The sequence below is a fragment of the Cryptomeria japonica genome, unplaced genomic scaffold (genome assembly GCF_030272615.1).
Source record: "Cryptomeria japonica unplaced genomic scaffold, Sugi_1.0 HiC_scaffold_611, whole genome shotgun sequence".
NCBI classification, from domain to species: Eukaryota; Viridiplantae; Streptophyta; class Pinopsida; order Cupressales; family Cupressaceae; genus Cryptomeria; species Cryptomeria japonica.
Window position 1 is genome coordinate 62563 of NW_026729413.1, and position 13710 is coordinate 76272.

General features: G+C 35.5%; 1 long non-coding RNA gene across 1 annotated transcript; it reads left to right on the forward strand.

Moving 5' to 3' along the window:
- The first annotated feature begins 5317 nt into the window (after nucleotides 1-5317).
- Nucleotides 5318-12569, forward strand: LOC131872446 (uncharacterized). Its single transcript, XR_009370598.1, has 3 exons — nucleotides 5318-6154; nucleotides 12262-12352; nucleotides 12438-12569. It is a non-coding gene; the product is annotated as an uncharacterized LOC131872446 (long non-coding RNA).
- The last annotated feature ends 1141 nt before the right edge of the window (nucleotides 12570-13710 follow it).

Consider the following 13710-nt stretch of genomic DNA (forward strand, 5'->3'; position numbering starts at 1 on the left):
TGTCTAAAGAAGTCTTTGAACGGTTAAGGGATAGATTGGGAGTGCTTTCTCAATCTGCTCTTATCTCCACCTAAAGCAAGATTTGAGGGGGAGTGTTGCTCTGTTGATTTACTTTCTTTTTTGTCCTTGTGTTTTAAAAAAAAGAAAAAAAAAGGGGGAGAAATTGATTTCACAGTCAGTGACATTGGTATTTCATATTGGCATTTCACAGTGACTTTGGTATTTCATATTGGCATTTCACAGTGACATTGGTATTTCATTTCACAGTGACATTGGTATTTCTTTTTCACAGTCAGTGACATTGGTATTTCATATTGGCATTTCACAGTGACTTTGGTATTTCATATTGGCATTTCACAGTGACATTGGTATTTCATTTCATAGTGACATTGGTATTTCTTTTCACAGTGACATTGGTATTTCCTTTTGGCATTTCAGACTTGGCATTGGCATTACAGTGACATTGGTATTTTTGGTATTTCAGTTGATATTACAGTGGTTTCAGTGATATTATAGTGACATTGGCATTTTTGGTATTTCAGTTGATATTACAGTGGTTTCAGTGATATTACAGTGACATTGGCATTTCAGGCATTGGTATTTCATTACAGTGGCATTGGCATTTCAGGCATTGGTATTTCATTACAGTGGCATTGGCATTTCAGGCATTGGTATTTCATTACAGTGGCATTGGCATTTTTATTTTGGTATTTGATACAGATCAGTTTGGGAGTTCATTATTCTGACAGTATTCATTCTTTTTACAGAATTGCATATTACAGTTTCAGAGGATGTTGTTTTTCTTACAGGTTTGCATATGACAAGATTCAGTGTTGATTGTATATGTTGTATTTGTTGACAGTGAAATTCCTTACATTATTTTTTGGTCCTTTCAGTTGACAACATATTTCATGGCAACGATGGTTTGAGTTTTTTTGCTTTTTTAATTTTTTTTGCCATCAAGGACAAAGGGGGAGTTTGTTGCTCTTTGATACTTTTGTCCTCGATGACAAGAAAATAAAAAAGGGGAAGTTGGTGTTGTTTAAGTTTCATACTTTGAGGCAAGTATATTAAGCATGTGGTTATATATTTAAAAAGCCTTTCTCACGGGCCAGTCTAGTGACACGGATACATTGATTTAGCTGACGTGTTATATGTTTAAAACGCCTTTCTCTCGAGCCAGGCTGGTGACACGAATACAGTGAATATCACTGACTTGGCATTTATTGAACAACATCTTTGGTTTATATTATGTTTAATTTGTCTACGGACTAATAGCATATTCTTCAGAATACACTTTGTGACTGACAGATTAAAAGTTTTCTTTGGAAGCATCGTTTTTGTGTTTCATTTTTTGAACAAGTTTGAAGTCCGTCTCAAACCCTAAAATGCCATGAGAGATGCAGCCGCCGCTGTAGCTAAGGAGCTCGAGTTAGTTTGTTCGGTTGAAAAGAATGATGCAAAAGTGGACTTAACAGTGAGCTTAATGGATTTCTGGTTAGTTTGTTTTCAGTTATCAATGAGGTTGCATTTCACAGGTATTATTCTTGTTCATATGTTTAAAAGATTCAGATTTTTCGAATCAGGTTTTTCAGTTATGCAAAATGGAAATAAGGAAACAGACCTTGCTTTATTTTTATTTTTCATGATTGGGAAATCAAGCATCTTTAGATTATCTCTCAGTTTTCTCTTTCCGTTGCACAGTTAATCAGTTATTTGGTTTTAGTTTACATATTCCTGTAAGATTTTGGTAACCCTATACGAGGGTTATTCAGGAAGATGTTTTGTGTTTTTGAGGAATAAAACAGTTTAAATACAAAACAGTTTATTCGGAAATGAGATAGAGGAGTGTGAATAAAGGGAAACACAAAGATTGTGTTGAAAGAAAAAAGAAAGTGCTGTGTATAAAAAGACTATCAGAGATCTTAGATAGTTGAGGGTTTTGAGAGTTTTTACTCTGTTTTGTTGCAGAGTACATGAGACTATAATGGTTGAAGTTATTTTGTTCAGAGATTGAGTTTTTCTCTCTGATAGTGTTTGATTCCTTTAAAAGAATGTTATTATTTTATGTCTATGATTCAAAGCCTTGAAGAATATTGTTGCAAAAATCTTTTAGAGAAAATCATTTGTACAGACTGATAAAATATACTCGCTCCAACCACTGATGGTTTTGTGACTGCAGAATTAAGTGCATTCATAAAATTACCAGTGATTGTAGCTCGAGTTGGAATGTTTCATTGGATAAGAAAGAGGGGTTGGTGCTCCTTGAGACCTTGTGGTTTCTAAATCTTGTGAACTAAGTTGGTGCTCTTTGAAATAATATAAGGGATCTTACCGAGTGGTTTTTCTACCCCAGGAGGGTTTTCCACTCATGAAAACTATGGTGTTATGTGCATTGTCTTGTCTCATTTTGTCTTACTGGTTTATGCTCTGATACATCATATCTTTAGCTCTTTTCATTTCATACTCTGTTTTGTTGAATTTATGTAATGCAACCTTTGAAATACTCGTTTAGATGTTTCATTTTTTTGTAAAAGATTCAATAACATTTTATTTTCTGAAAAGTTTAAATCAAGTTTTTCAGTTGGTTCTATTGTATATTTCATGCTTCATTAAAAGTATTATATGAAGGTGTTAAGTCTCATTTGTTCAGTCTTTTCAACTTTCAGTCATCTGTGCTTATTGTGAATCAAAAATTGTCAAGTTTATAAAAGAAGTTCTTGTTAAAATTTTTACACTCTGATTCACCCCCCCCTCTCAGAGTGTCTCCACTTCCAACAACTTCAACAGAAACAATTCTTTTTTGTCTACTGAAACCAGCTGGTTCAGACATTGTTTCCAGTTTATATAGTGAAATATTGGAGTCCTGCTTTAGACTGTAAATCATTTCTCATTAATATCATTGAGTTTTTGAGTGTTTTAATTTAGTGAATTAAGAATATGTGAAAGAAGCTTTAGTGATTAATCAATGCTAAGGAGTTTTTTTGGAAAGAAAATTGTTTTAATTACTAAAACATTTTAATTTTGTTTGGTTGCAAAACATAGATGAGAGTCTTTGTTAACTCCAAAAGGCTTGTAGCAGGAGATGCGTTCATCTTTCTCAGGTTTCTAGGCTTGGCCATAGTCATCTGTATGGAGCTTTTGTAAAATATTATATTTTGTGTATTCTTGTCATTTATATAAGATGTTTTTGGCTTCAGGGATGAAAATGGCGAATTACGTGTAGGGGTCAGGCATGCCATCTGTCAGCAAAGTAACATTCCATCCTCAATTATATCCAGTTGCAGAATGCAGATTGCTGTCCTTGCAGCTGCGTCACATGCCATTTCAAGGACGACTAATTTTAGTGTCTACTACAAGCCAAGGTGAAAACTGATGATATTTCCTGCTAGGATCTTACCACTCGATTTTTTTTCTGAAAAAATCAAAAGGACGCTGAGTAACTTTTAATATCCATGAAATTATACTGTAATTGATGCTTTTGGATTAGATTATATATATATATATATATATATATATATATTCAAATATACACCAATCTAATCCAGAAGCATCCAGGTAACCTGTCAAATTGTACGAACTTACAAAGCCCTGATAGATTTATGATTTGGGATGGGATGCATTTTAGTACTTTACAAAGATATCCATATTAAATACACATGGTTGCAGTAAGTACTAGGCACCCGCCTGTCCTTTAGGTTATGAGATAGTTGCATGGTTGTTTATACAAAATTTTATGAGTTTATGGGGTTCCCAAAGTAGTAGTATGTTGTACTATCACAAAATAGAGAAATGGGCACCAATTTGTTTCTTATTTCCATTTTATGAGTATTTTTCTTATAAGACATGCTTAGTGTTGGACAGCTGCACTCCTCATTTTCCCAGGAGCTTCCTATATTTTCTAGATTACATTGTTAAAGGAACAGTATGTTACTTGAATCTGCTTATATCATTTGCCTGTTTTAAATTTTTGTTTCATCCTTTCTGATGTATGGATTTGTACATATTATGCAGAACCAACCCGTCAGAATTCATTATTCCTTATGACCAATACATGGAGGCCACGAACAGTATGGAGGCCATGAACAGTAATTTCTCAGTTGGCATGAGATTCAGGATGAGAATTGAGAGAGAAGCAGCCCCGGAGCAACGGTCTTCATATTCATCACTTTTAACTTTAAAATGGATGGATTATGATTTAATAGATAGCAAAGCATTCAATAATCGTTCTATGTTGGATTAGGATACAGTGAATTTTGAAATATGCCCAGCGCTGTAAGTTTATAAAATAGATATGTGATGTTCATTGTACTGTATTAGAGATCAGTAACTAGCAGTTGTTTGATGGCTATACACACAAGATAAATGCAATTGCATAGTAACAGGAATTTCCTTTCAAAGATGATGTATTTGTTACAGTGTGGTATGCCTGATATGTGTTTCCGTTGGACAGATTTACTGGTACTATCATTGAAATAGGTGATTCTGATCCCCTGAGGTGGCCGGGTTCAAAGTGGAGATGCCTCAAGGTATTTATGGAACAGAAGAAAGTCTTTCTTCATTTTTAATTATCATCATCATATAATCAATACAGAACTGTGCATCTTCTTGCTTATAATCACTCTTCTAATTTTGTGAAGTTCAGGTACAATGGGATGCAACATCAGCTGTTCCACGACCAGAGAAGGTCTCACCATGGAAAATAGAACCTGCCTTGACCCTGTCAGAAATTAATCCTCTGCCCCGAAAGCCAACAACAAGAGGTCCCGGCCAAAGATACTGTCTCCAGAACACGATTTGTCAGTTCTCGGTAAGTAATATGCTTTTAATCACACATAACCAAAGAATCGTTATTAAAGTGACATTGTTGCTTTTTTTTCTCAAAAGTTCTTCTTTTGTCTGATTTTCGTCTCAGATAAGGCATTAGTTAATTTTACACAGTTGCAAAGATTTAATCCAATGGTCTTGCAAGGTCAACAAGTCATGAGCTCGGGAGGATCTTTGGGTGAAAATAACATTGACAGTGTTCCGGGGACAGTTGTGTGGTGGCCAAAACTAGATGATGTCAAAACAAAAGGTGTATTCTCTCAAGGAAGATTGGTTTCTGTAAATTGGATCCCACTGCAAGGGCATGACTCCACATATGGAAACTCGTTTCCCAGTTCTCAGGGCTTTAGTGAAATGCAAGAACTTCGTGGATCATATACTAATCGTATTGTGGAAGATCCACAACAAATGAAGCTTTCCAGAAAACCATTCCAGGAAATGAATGAGTCTAATCAGAAACAATATCTAACATCAGTGGCGCAATCTCCCAAAACCAGTGGACATATGAATTGGAATGGCTTCAATGGGTACCCACATTTGTCAAACTTGGGAATGGAAGCATCGGGAAAATGGAAAATGCATATGATGCCATGCCATTCAGAAGTTTCAGGGGCACATGGTGGTGTGGACATAAATTTAATGAGAAACATGCAAGCTAATAAACAGGGAACAACAGAGCATCAGCCTGGTTTTCCTTCACGGGAAGCTTCTAAGGATAAGAGAGTTGATGTCGTTTCAGGCCCTGCAGACAATAATCGCAAATTATCTGGTCGTCATATGATTGACTTTTTCTCAAGCAGTGAGCCAAATCCATCAAAAAATATAGTTTCTGTCAACGAGGAAGACCTACAAGTTTCTGCTCATACCCCAAAAGAATTTCTTTCACAATTCTCCGAGGTTGACCAACAATTGGAGCCAACAAGGTTGATCAAGTCTGATACATCTGCTATGAGCTGTGAGCAAGAAACATCATCTTGGAGACCACTACAAGAAATACAATGCAGAGCTCAGAAAAGGAGCTGTACTATGTAGTAATCATTTACATTTCTGTACGACAGAGATTAGAATTTTGTAAATTTAATATATTGTTGGAAAGATTCTGACAGTTCAGAACCATATTTTTCATCACAATGAAGGTACATAAGTAGGGTAGTGATCCTGGGCGACTTCTGGATCTTACAAAATTTGTAGGATACAAAGAGCTCTTCCATGACCTTGAGGTGATGTTCAATTTTGAAGGACAACTGGAGGATCCAAACAAAGGCTGGCAAGTTGTCTACACAGATGATGAGGGAGATATGATGCTTGTAGGAGATGATCCGTGGCAGTAAGTATCAATGTCCAATATTCCACCCAAAAAAAAATAGCTTGCTTCTCAATGGGTGATTCTGTTATAACGTGGCTATGTTGTAATTATTTTCTATGAGCTCTTTTTTTTTCTAAATCAGGGAGTTTTGCAGCATTGTACGTAAGATTTATATATATAAACGAGACGAGGTTGAGAAAATGACTCCCGGTGGCCCTAATTTGGAGTTCAGGAGAGAGTGTGAAGAACAACCAATCACAAGCGAAATCTCTACTCTTGCAGCCACTGATGCTCACGTCGAGTCTCATCACATGTGAATTTCATGCTGTAGCCAAACGAATCTATTTTTAGAGCCGTTCATAGTTCTACTCTTAGTTCCGTAATTTTCAAATAGTTCATAGCATTGTTTAACTGCCATTACTAATGCTGGCCGAATAATCCAAAGAGCAAGCATAGTTTTGATTAGCCTATATTTAGCTTGCAAGAGTAGTAAACTTTCTTAGAAATTTTGTTTTTCTACTCCAGCAAATAAAGCATGATGTTCATGCTCTAGTAGCTACGATTTGTTTTTGATAGCAAACTGCTGTTTTTTCTTAGTCTTCGATTGTTTGCTGAGATGGAAGGATGTGTTCAGCTTCTCTATTTTTTTGTTAAAGATTCAATAAAATTATATTGAGACTTGCGTCATTGAGTTTTACGTTGAATGCTTCTTTTTCACGAATGTTTCGGTTGGTACATCCAAGTTTTCTTATTTTATTTATTGTTTATTATTTGCTGTTACAATGCATGATTGATTAGATAATGAAGGAATTGGATCTGGTTAAATTTTACAATAGGTATCAAAGTCCGTATTTCTTTTAGGTTAAAAATTTAGTAGTCCGAATTTTGTCAAAAAATTTATTATGTTGAATTCTTAACTCCTTGACCATATGAGAATTTGATGGAAATGAGTATGACTATTGGTGCATTAAGAAAGATATATTTTTTTAAACAGATAGATTTGTGCAAGATTGTTGAATCAGGTTATGTAGAGTCAATTGATTAGAATACCCTCACAACCAATGATTAAACAGCCATGAAGAAGAATGTTCAAGCCTTGTTTAAGATTCAAATAGCTATTGATAAGAGCTTATTTTAAAGAATTGCAAATGCAAAGACAATTGAAGGTCTATCTAGAAGACTCTAAGAGAAGTTTACCTAGGTAGTGCTCAAATCAAAGTTGTCAAGCTATAGACATTGAAGAGAGAATTCAAGAATTTGAAGATGCAAAAAGTTAGAAGTGTGAATGAATATTGTGTCAGCGTAAAAGATGTGGTCAATAAGATGGCAAAAGTTGGAGAAATTGTGAACAATGAGGTTTTGAGTAGAAAGGTGTTGAGGACTCTTACCCAAAGGTGGAACTATGTTGCTTTAACCATAAAAGAAAGGAAAAAATTGTCTACCCTTTAGTTTGATTACCTAGTGGATCTTTGATGTCTTGTAAAGAAAATTTGAGAGATTCTTTTAGAGAAAGTGACGAGAAAGATTTTTTTTCCAAATTAAAAATTACAAAGAATGAAGATGCCAAGAGTATCACCAAAAGCAATCAACGCCAAGGTAGTGGTAAAAATCAGAATCATTCAATAGGAAATAAAGGTGGATGTGGTCTAAGAGGAAGAGGTGGAGGCTGATTTTATAAAAACAAATATCCAATGTTACTATTATAACAAGTATGGACACATTGAGGGGATGACCCTTTGGTGAAATGGTGGGGCTTCTTGCTTGTAGTTCCTACAACCTATGTTCAAACCCCACGGGTTCGTCTCTACCGTGTTAACAATGAAACATACTTTACCATGGGGAGAACCTTAGAGAAATGGTGGGGCTTCTTGCCTATAGAGCCTACATCCTCGGTTCATACCATAAAGTTTTGGGGATGACCCTTTGGTGAAATGGTGGGGCTTCTTGCTTGTAGTGCCTACAGCCTAGGTTCAAACCCCATGGGCTACTCTCCATCGTGTTAGCAATGGAGCATGCTTTACCATGGGAATAAGCTTGGAGAAATGGTGGGGCTTCTTCCTTGTAGAGTCTACATCCCTAGTTCAAACCATAAAGTTTTTCAGGGATGACCCTTTGGTGAAATGGTGAGGCTTCTTGCCTATAGTGTCTACTACATAGGTTCAAACCTCATGGGTTCATTTCTACCACTAATACATTTGGCCTAAAATTCAGACGGAGAAGGTATATTGTGATCAAATTTGATTTTTTTTGAAAAATGCCTGATTTCGTCGGAATTTCAACAATAATGCAACATTTGGTTTCGATGGAGAAGGAATTGGCAATGACATTTATGGTTTTTTAGAAAAAGTGCCCGCGTTCATCAAAATTCCGACGATGTCGGGCATTATTTAAAAAAAAAAAAAAGACCAAGTCATTTCATAAATCCCGCCTCTTCATCTCGTCGACCTCTGCCATTACAAAATCCTGCCTCTTCGTCTCACCTTGCCATTTCAAAATACCAGCTATCCTAGCTATACAACTAGTGTATGGCCCAATCAAGATGCATTCGATGGATTTGTCGATGCGCTCAACTAAACAAAGAGATCAGGTCAGGTGCTCTTTCTTGTATGAAAAGGGATAGGTCATTTATGCTCTGATTGGATGACTGCGGTACAAAGAGATCGGATCAGGTCATTTATGTGCTCGATCGACTGGGGAGAAAGAATAATTCTAATTCACATGACATCAGGGCTCGACTTCCTAATTGCAATCACTGCTCAGATGTCTGAAGGAGATAGCTTCTTGTCATAATGCATTGCATTCCTTTCCCACATCTCAGTTCTGGACATCCCGCGATGAACACAAAGGAGGGAGGCGGACATAGGTTCCCTGTGCCGGTTTAATTGCTACAAGAATGTGTTTGTCAGGGTGGCCATTTCAATTATCATTGTTTCACTCTAAATTGGGCATTACAAGATCCGATTGAAGAAAAAAGGAAGGGTATAATCAGAAAATTTATTGTTATACATATTCAAATATTTAGATTCAAATTTTATTATAGATTTATCCGATTAATTGAAAATAGCAGAGATGGTGAGAGGTTTTTGTAATATGATATGATTGATTTAAAAGAAGAATTTCTTACAAGACCTAAACCGTTGAACAATCCTACAATCATGTATTAATTAAACACTGCATTTTAAATAATGAACAATATAGTAAGCTTGAAACATATTAACACTACTTTCCATATTTAAAATATATCCTAATTAAGGAGAGGGATGACCTAAACCTGCGTGATCGAGTGCCCTAATGTAAAATATATCCTAATTATGGAGTGCCATTAGGTAGGTGAAGTAAAAGTAAGTGTGTATGAGGTTAAGGTTTAGGATAGGATGTAGGAAAGTGGAGGAGGTTAAGATAGGGTATATGAAAGGTAGATGGAAGGTAATAATGACAGGAAGTGAGGTAAAGGTTATGAGGTGTGGGTTAGAAAATAGGGTGTAGGAAATGGAAGGAAGGGTCATATCACTTTGAGAGTTTTCACCAAGATGAGTAGCCCAAGTATGGACCTTAAATCTTACAAGCCATGAGGATCCACTTGTAGTAGAGGAGCATATACTTGCATCTTGGGAGCTTATTAGGAGTCCGCCTTGAATTTGGGAAATACACACAGAGGAGATAGAATATTGATCAATAGACATTACCTAGCCTCATCATGCATAAATATAAGAGGTATAGACTATATCAAGCACATATCATGAGCCAAAGGATCATATTCGAGAGTTGCTTCATCTCCAATCCTCTACATTTTTAAGATCCACAAATGGGGTTGAGGATAAGTCTTGGTTACTTAGCTTGGACTTATGATTTGGGTTGCATCTATATGTGAGCAACCTAAACTTGTAATTTTAAATGCAATTTTTGAGAGGACTTGATTCCACCTTGTGGTACTGGGAGGATAAAATGCACCAACTCACATTGGAAACCCTCTCCAGATACCATTTTGGAGTGCTTCAAAGTGAGTTCTATTTCAAAATATTTTTGACAGAGATGCATAGATGAGTTTCACCATTTACATAATAAGGTTTCATAGTGGCTCAACATGAGAGTTAGTTTTTGGAGTTCTTGTAGTTTGTAGATTACATTCAAGACAAGTTACTTGTCAATTTTTTCATTAGGGGTGGAAAGCCCAAAATTTCAGTTTTCCTACACATGGCCAATCCAAATGACTTTAGGGTTGCTATGGAAAAGTCTCTTATGGAAAAGGAGGTACATGGGAGGACACAAGAGGCATGAGAGAAGTTTGTAACCTTGATGAAGGGACTAATGTGTCCATAGGCCTCCCCATCCTTCAAAGGATAATTTAGAAAAACCTAATAGTATCATTATTAGGGACAAAGGTCTAGAGCATAGTAGGGGCCATAGGGTAGTCACATGTGACCATCATCAACACAAGGATATTTTAGGTATGAGAGACTATAGGGCTATCAAGCTAGGCCTTCTATGATTCAACAACCTTTTAGGGGAGAATCTAGTGTTTTGAGTAGTTAGGATCTTCTAATTATGGTGGGGCCTAGCCAACATAGGGTTATATGAGAGGCACACGTTATGTATATGTTAATATCAGAGAGTGCCTACAAGGTTTTAGAGTAGGTGGACACCATCCTAGGATGTCAAAGTAGATAGTTGATATGTGTGTCTTTACCCTCCCAACCACTCAACATATACCACCATGGGTCTTTACCCTCCCAAAAACACAAAGGCCAAAGGAAGATTCACCGCTGCAACACTCACTTTTTTGTGACATTCCTTACAGGTTGAACAAGACACCGATGAAATGTTTGCTCATATTAATTTGGTTCCCGAGGCATAGGTATGCTCTACAATCCTTCTTATATTAAGGCCTCTCTGGCATGTATAGGCCCATATGACCCTATATCTCAGACCTAAATTCTTAGATCTACATAATATATAGAACACCTATGCTGATATTGTTCCATTCACAGCAAGATGACTGCTCCACTGATGAATGCCTTGCACCTGTTCCCAAGAGAGAGGCTGATGAATGACTTCACCTGTGGTTAGTTTTCCAAGTATACAATTGTTCAAGCACTGTTAGTTTTCCAAGTATACAATTGTTCAAGCAGTGTTAGTTTTCCAGGTTTACAATTGTTCAATCATTGATACATTTTTATATTAAATAGTATTGAGCATACTGTTTCTTTTATGTGAAGAAAATTGTCTGGGCTGTCTTTTTATAGGACAAGAGTCAACAACCTCAAGAATTAGTTGCCAAAGATGTACATGGAAGTGATTGGTGTTTCCCGCTCATCTATCGTGGTGGGTTGGTTGCCATATTATCTGGTAGCTTGTACTAAACTAGATTTCAAATTTAAGAAGAACTGTTAAATTTTTCAGTCTATTATGAAAAGATGGATGCATATGTTTTCAGCAAAAATGATGTAGGATAAGTTATTGATTTTTTCAGATAAACCCCAGGATCTGGATTTGGGTGTGGTTTTTTCTTGGTCCGGCATGTTCCTATCCTCATAACATTATTTAAATTTCAATAGTATTGAATTAATTAATTTTTAATAGTTATTTTTTTATTATCTATATATAATGTTATGTGGACTAATTTCGATTTTTAGGCTTATATATTGTATGATTTTTATATAATCAACCCAGTTTTTTTACATTTGAGCCATATTAGTAAACCTGAACCTGTCACTTAGACTTTATAGTCATATTTGTGTAGATGATTGTGATTGAGGTGCTTGTTCTAGGGCAAACTGTTAAGCTAATTTATGTAAATTTTTTTCTCATAATCGTTAACATTCTACTTCTTTTTAATTTTTGTAATTTAATGATATTTAGCAATGACTTCAAACAAAAATGATTTTTTTTTTCTGCTGAAACCAGTAGGTTCAGACATTGCTTCTAATTTTTATGGTAAAATATTGGAGTCCTACTTTAGACTGTATATCATTTCTCATTAATATCATTGAGCTTTTGGGTGTTTTAATTTAGTGAATTAAGAATATATAAGCTTTAATGATTAATCGTTGCTAAGGATTTTTTTTGGAAAGAAATTTATTTTTAATTACTAACACATTTTAATTTGGTATGATTAAAAAAAACACTAGGTGAGAAAAGGAGGCATTTGCTGACAGCTGGGTGGAGAGTCTTTGTTAACTCCGAAAGGCTTGTAGCAGGAGATGCATTCATCTTTATGAGGTTTCTAAACTTGCCCATTTTATTTACTCCAAAATGTTATATTTGGTTTATTTTTATCATTTATATAGGACGGTTTTGTCCTTAGGGATAAAAATGGCGAACTACATGTAGGGGTCGGCGTGCCATGCATCAGCAAAGTAACATTCCTGTCCGTAGTTATATCCAGTCGCAGAATGGAGATTTTTGTCCTTGCTGCTGCGTCACATGCCATTCCAGGGAGGGCTAAGTTTAGAGTCTACTACAAGCCAAGGCAAAAACTGATGATATTTCCTAGTAGTCTCTTACCACTCAAATTATTTTCACATTCAACATCTAAATATCTTTTAGTGTTAATAAAATTCTACAATCCATGAAATTAGACTGTGGTAACTGCTTTTAGATTAGATTGGGTGTATATTATTTTAATATACAATCTAATCTAATCTAGAACTGATCAAATTGTACAAAACGTTTGATAATTTTATGATTGAAGATGGGATGCATTTTAGTACTTTACCAAGATATTCAAAAAATGGTAGAATATAAAATATGCAGGGTTGCAGTAATTACTAGGCGCCCGCAAGCCTTTCCTTTAGGTTATGGGATAGTTGCATTGTTATTTAAACATTTTTTTATCAGTTCATCGGGTTCCCAACTTCCCAAAGCAGTTGTACGATGCAGTCACAAAATAGAGAAATGGGCAGCACTTTTGTCTTTTATTTCCATTTAATCAGCATTATTTTTATTAGCCATGTTACTTGAATCTGCTTATATTTTTCGCTTGGTCTAAAGTTTTGTTTCATCCTTTCGGATGTTTGGATCTGTACATATTAATCAGAACCAGCCCGTCAGAATTCATAATGAACAGTAATTTCTCAGTGAGCATGAAATTCGGGATGAGATTTGAAGGCCTATTGAGCACTTTATACTTTAAAATCTGGTGTAGTTTAAGCAAGACAAGTATGGATAGATGGATTATGATTCAATAACCTTTTTATGTTGGATTAGGATATGGTGAATTTTGAAATATGCCTATCGTTATAAGTTTATAAAATAGATATGTGATATTCTTATGAAATTTTCTGGATTGGATTGTACGTATTTTTTTCTTATAGACATTTCGAATCACACTCCGTGATTCATGATAAGAATGAAAAGATATGTGATGTTCAGCCTACTGTATAGGAGATCAGTAATTAGCAATTGTTTGATGCCTATAGATAGCAATTGCATACTAACAGGAATTTCTTTTCAAAGATAATGTAGTTGTTACAGTGTGTTATGCCTGATATGTGTGTTTCTGTTGGCCAAATATACTGGTACTATCATTGAAATAGGTGATTCTGATACCCTGAGGTGGTGTTGGCAGATAAATTAAT